The following is a 6,615-nucleotide window of genomic DNA, read 5'->3' on the forward strand; positions in this document are numbered from 1 at the left end:
CGTATCAAATCAAACTTTATTTGAATTGCACTTTTCCAACTTTTGTTACTCAAAGTGTTTTACATAAAAACATAATCAAATTTTAAAAACAAAAGACAAACATAACATTAACATTTTGTCTAAAGCCAGTACAATGCCCCCCCCCCCACACACACACACACATACACACCATGGTAAAGCATAGAATGATAAAATGATTCACTAAAATTACACAATGTAGTAATCTGCCTTTGTGTGGGGAAACGTTATTTTGGGGACATGTCCACATCAGTGACATCCCAGTCAAGATCACAGAATACTCTACCGCAGTTCCAGTTCAAAGTCAAGAACCAGATCTAGGTGATCCCACTGCAAACAGGAGCATTTAGCCACCAAGCTCCTCTTTTATGGAGTAAGCTCCCAGCTCATGGAAGAGAGGTCGAAACAGTTTCTACATTCAAAGTTAGACTGAAAACATTCCTCTTTGGACAGGCTTGTTATCAGACTAGCTAGTGTGATGAATGATGGTACCCATAACTTAATATTTTGTCGCACAACCTTTTGAGGCAGTCACTTCCATGAAACGGTTTCTGTATTTGTCAATGAGCCTTCAGCACCTGTGCAGCAAAGCAGCCCTAAAACAGAACCGAGCCTCCTCCATGTTTCACAGTAGGGACAGTGTTCTTTTGGTTGGATGCTTCAACCAAAAGAACACTGCTGGGCTGGGCTGCACACTTGAGTCTATCGAGGAGGTGGCGGACAGGAGGATGTTAGCTAAGCTAACATCCATCATGGATAACCCCTCCCACCCCCTACACCAAACTGTAGAGGCGCTGACCAGCTCCTTCAGCACAAGACTGTTGCACCCTCAGTGTAAGAAGGAGCGCTACCGCAGGTCATTCCTCCCCACAGCCATCAGACTGTACAACACCGTGTCAAAGTGACACTCCACGGTCCCAGGGGTGTTCTTTTTTTTCATTCACTCATTTATTTATGTTTCTTTTGTTGTAGTTGTTGTTTTTCAATTTTCAGTTGTTTTTGTTTCTGAACAGTTGTTTGTTTTTGGTGTGAACTTCATTACTTATTTCTGTATTTGAAAAAAATTAAAAAAAATAAAATAAAAAGAAATTTGCATGTTTTTTTTACAGTTGAACACATTTTGCAGACCACATGTTTTTTACACTTTTGCAGCTGTATTTATTTAATATTTAATATTTATTTATTTATTTAATAAGAATCTCATTTTTGATCATAATTTTTCATAATAATTTTAATAATAATTTTTAATTATCTAATATAAATGTCATTTGTGATGTCCTTTTTTGATGTTATATTATATAGATTATTTCTGAATGTTGCTTTTGCTGCCACAGATAAATAAAATTTCCCCATTGTGGGAATAATAAAGTCATCTATCTATCTATCTATCTATCTATCTATCTATCTATCTATCTATCTATCTATCTATCTATCTATCTATCTATCTATCTATCTATCTATCTATCTATCTATCTATCTATCTATCTATCTATCTATCTATCTATCTATCTATCTATCTATCTATCTATCTATCTATCTATCTATCTATCTATCTATCTATCTATCTATCTATCATTTTTGAGTCTGCCAACATAGAGCTGATGTGCCTTACCAAAAAGCTCCAGTTTTGTCTCATCTGTCCAAAGAACATTTTCCCAGAAGCTTTGTGGCTTGTCAAAATGCATTTTTGCAAATTCCAGTCTGTCTTTTTTATGATTTCCTTTCAACAGTGGTGTCCTCCTTGGTCGTCTCCCATGAAGTCCACTCTGGCTCAAACAATGACGAATGGTGCAATCTGACCCTTATATACCTTGATCTAGGAGTTCACCTTTAATGTCTTTGGAGGTTATTCTGGGCTCTTTGGATACAGTTCCAACTATCCGTCTCCTCAATTTGTCATTAATTTTCCTCTTCCAGCCAGGTCCAGGGAGGTTGGCTACTGTCCCCTAGGTCTTAAACTTCTGAATAATATGTGCCACTGTCGGCACAGGAACTTCAAGCTGCTTAGAGATGGTTTTATAGCCTTTACCTTTACCATGTTTGTCTATCATTATTTTTCTAATGTCTAATGTTCTAACTTGCTCATACTTTAAGATCATATCATTTAGTTTTCACTATTTTTGTTTGAGGTGGAGCTAAAGCATCAATGGCTGACTGTCCTGTAGTTTGTTGGTAAAATGTTCAACCATAAAATCACATGATTCAGGGAACATCTGAGCGGGAGTTTGATGTCAAATGTTGGTAATATTTCCAGCCACAACAGAAGTTATGTATTGTTTCTTCACAGTTCTCACTGTAGCTTCCTGTCGAGTAAGAAGACTCAAACCTGTGAACTTTAAAAGGAAAACCACTACTCTTTCGGCGCTGGAGCATCTGAGACAGAACCTTTGACTTTGGTTCCTGACCGTTTGATGTGAATGCCTGACAACACAGATGATTCCATCCCAACAGAATCCACCTCCACAGTTGGAAAGGAGCCCATCCGGGCGTATCTGACATTCTTAGAGCCTCCTTCTAATGTTCATGTATCCTTGTGTGACTGTTCTCCACTTGTGGACAGAGTGTTAGATTGATCTTAAATCATCAACAAAGATCCTAATAATTTTTTGCCATCATACTATGGCAGAAAGAAAACACAAAAACTGGGTTGAAAATGTTATTACCGATCGCCAGCATTGGAGTTGCTTGTAAAATGTTTCTGGGATGTGTTGCAGCTGCTTCATCTTGTCCTGTTGAAACCCTGAAAAAAAGATGCTTCAAGAGAAGAGCAGAACAGGCTGAAGACAGACGCACATGTTTCTGAAGACGACCAGAGCGAGAAAATGAGGGCGATGCAGGATAGTGACTGAAATGTCATAGCGTCCCCTGTGGCTCCTCGCCTTTTATTTGGTATGTAAATGAGAGCGCGTCGTAATCTTGGGAGGACAGCCGGCCTTCTCCTCTGCAGCCCGCAGGAAGCAGAGACTCATGAATGCGAGCTCTGTTCTGGTTCTGCCTCATCAGCTCTCAGAGGGCCTTGTGGGAACTGAAGCCCAAACAACAGTTGGCATCACGAGTGAATTATACTGAATGACTGACTGATGGCAGCTGGAGAAAAAGGCATGACACATGAAATGTGCTGGAAAACATTATTTGGAATAACAGATGGGAGTAATGTACAGTGAGAACATTAAAGAGGCCTCATTATTCACAAAAAACAGATAAATGCCACTTTGTGCTGGTAGACCAAAGGAAGTGTGGGTGGAGAAGCTTTCAGAGCCCGAAAGCCCAGATTCAGCCTGAGGAGCCTGAATGAATGAACAAAAGCAGAGAAGAAGATGCCAAAGAACCCGCCCTCGTGGCTTCCTCAAAAAATAGCTTCCTCTGGATTTTGTCTGAATTCTTAGCCAAAAAGTCTGAAACAATTTCAAGCCCAAGATCAGAGGCATTGTTCCCCCAGCTCCTTTATTCTTCGTGCCGTCTTTGATTGTTGAACCAATTAAACCGAGACACCCGCTCCGTTCTGAGGGGACGTCATCAAGCGAACACTGAAGTTTGATCAAACTTGTCTGCCGTTTGTCTCCAAGGGCCGAAGCTGAAAAATGAAACTGCTCTGTGGTAACCCCCCCCCCCCCCCCCCTACACCCACCAAACATCTGCACGTCCTTTATTGTTCAATTCCTGTGAAACGCTGACAGAGAAGCAGGCCTGGACCCCCACCAGCTCAGATGATTGCCCCTTGTCTTCAACGGCTGTTACCATGGTAACACACATTTCAGGCTGTTTCTCCTCTGGCTCACAGGTGTTTAGTGCAGTTTTCTTCACTGTTATTTGATACATTTTTGTGAGAACTGCTCCCGGTAAACAGGTATAAAGAGTCACCGGGAGGCAGTGATGGGGGTGGTGGGCGTCTAAACATCTGCTGATATTTTTGAGTTAAATCAATATATAATGCTCAAATAATCAGACTGCTAGAAAAATTCTAGCTTTTGATGAACAACTAAGCTAAATATTATAAAAAGATCACATTTAATTAGCTAAGAATAAAAAAATAGAAACAAAATTACGGAAGGACAGCTTTCATCAGACTATCTGGTCCTGCTTTCAGATATTCAGTCAAAATACAAAATAGATATGTTTCCTTTTAGAACCATACATTCAGGTACAACTGGACAAACAGTTTATGAGTTTGGAGAAGGTTGTTTGTTATTCACTTCCAGACCATCAGAGCTGGATTGCTACCCAAGGCTGCATCTTCTCCTCCCCATCTTCCTCTTGTCAGCTTCTGCTTCCTGCAAGGTGGAGCAGAACTTCAGCTTTCTCAGCAGAGGTTGTGCTTCCTGAGTCAGCAGAATCCTTTTCTTTATTGAAGCTACAGCAAATCTTTTTGTCTGACATGACTAAAAAAAGATGTATTCCGGCAACCTCTCAAGGTATTGTACTCACTGTCATGTATATTGTAGGGCAAAAGTAGAAAAACAAAGTGTGATATATTTAGTTTTCTTTGTAATTTTTCCGAGCAAGAAGCTCATGGATCTGACAAATGAAACACGTTAGAAGAAGTGGGATGAGATTAAAAAACAGAATCTTATGCCAAGCAGAGTCAGCAGGAAAAGTGAAGCCTACATAAATGTAGAGGGAGCAGGTAAATGATCATCCATGGCTGCAAAGTGTGATAGAGTGTCTAAAAGCTGCAGCGCACCGTCTGCCACCAAGTCGGTTAGTCACGGAGGAATTAATGACATCAAACAGCGAGCAGCTGCAGAAATGCATGAAAGCGGGGTGGGGGGGTTGAAGGCTGTGGAGGGCTCCGGGATGATGCACTTCATGTATGAACGTCTAATCCACGAGTCAGTGCTACAGAAGCAACTTCAGAGGCTTAGCTTAGGAAATGACTGTACAAAATGATCACAAAGACAATAAGAAATAAAATCGGAAACCTTATTTTGTTTTTCTATCAATTTGATGTTTTGTTTTGTTTTTAAAATCATGCTGAAATAGAAGAACCCAACACAAGAGATCAAGACACCTCGAGTTGACTTTGATAAAAATCCTGGTCTTCAGATGTTGACAAATGTGTTGTAACTCTGAAAATCTGGATGACTGGGTCAAACGGAGAGCCTGGTTTTGTGTCAGCAACAGAACCTTCAAAACCTTCTTCCTTTAAAACAAATCCTCAGTGACAGACGTTGAAAACACCCGCAGAGTTGTGAGGGAATATTAAAGCTTCTATGATTTAGATTCCTGTCGTAAAAAAGGAAAAGAGATGTGATTTTTCTGTTTATTCTTTCGAAATGTGTGTTTGATCAACTAAAATATTAAATCCCACAGACCTGTTTGTTATTTCAATGTTTATATGGTTCTAAGATGCAGAAGTTGGAGAGTTTTAGCAGGAAGTCTGCTTACCCTTCCACCTCTCTGCCCTCTCCAAAACCATGTCCTTAACTCCCGCAAGTTTTATTGACAGTTCTGTATCTTCTGCAAAGAAGATACCCTCATTGTAACAAATTGAAGAACAATGTACACTGACCAAAAATATAAACGCAACACTTTTGTTATTGCTCCCATTTCTCATGGTATGAACTCAAACATGTGAAACATTTTCCACATACACAAAATAACCAGTTCTCTGAAATATTGTTCACAAATTTGTCTAAATCTGTGATAGTGAGCACTTCTCCTTTGCCAAGACAATCCATCCCACCTTGCAGGTGTGCCATATCAAGATGCTGATTAGACAGCATGATTATTGCACAGGTGTGCCTTAGACTGGCCACAAGAAAAGGCAACTCTGAAATCTTCAGTTTTGTTTTATTGAGGGGGTCAGGGGACTCAGACAACCAGTCAGTATCTGGTGTGACCACCATTTGCCTCATGAAGTGCGACACATCTCCTTCGCATAGAGTTGATCAGGTTGTCTATTGTGGCCTGTAGGATGTTGGCCCACTCTTCTTCAATGGCTGTGCGAAGTTGCTGGATATTGGGAGGAACTGGAACACGCTGTCGTATACGCCGATCCACAGCATCCCAAACATGCTCAATGGGTGACATGTCCGGTGAGTATGTTGGCCATGCAAGAACTGGGATGTTTTCAGCTTCCAAGAATTGTGTACAGATCCTTGCAACATAGGGCCGTGCATTATCATGCTACAACATGAGGTGATGTTGTTGGATGTACAGCACAACAATGGGCCCCAGGATCTCGTCACGGTATCTCTGTGCATTCAAAATGCCATCAATGAAAAGCACCTGTGTTCTTCCCCCATAACATACAGTATGCCTGCCCATACCATAACCCCACCACCACCATGGGCTACTCGATCCACAACATTGACATCAGAAAACTGCTCACCCACACGACGCCACACACACTTTTGCCATCTGCCCTAAACAGTGGAAACCGGGATTCATCCATGAAGAGAACACCTCTCCAACGTGCCAGACGCCATCGCATGTGAGCATTTGCCCACTCAAGTCGGTTAGGACGACGAACTGGAGTGAGGTCAAGACTTTGATGAGGACGACGAGCATGCAGATGAGCTTCCCTGAGACGGTTTCTGACAGTTTGTGCACAAATTCTGTGGTTATGCAAACCAATTGTTTCAGCAGCTGTCCGAG

This window comes from Oryzias latipes, chromosome 10 (assembly GCF_053564925.1).
Source record: "Oryzias latipes strain Hd-rR chromosome 10, Olatipes_Hd-rR_3.1".
Classification (NCBI taxonomy): Eukaryota; Metazoa; Chordata; class Actinopteri; order Beloniformes; family Adrianichthyidae; genus Oryzias; species Oryzias latipes.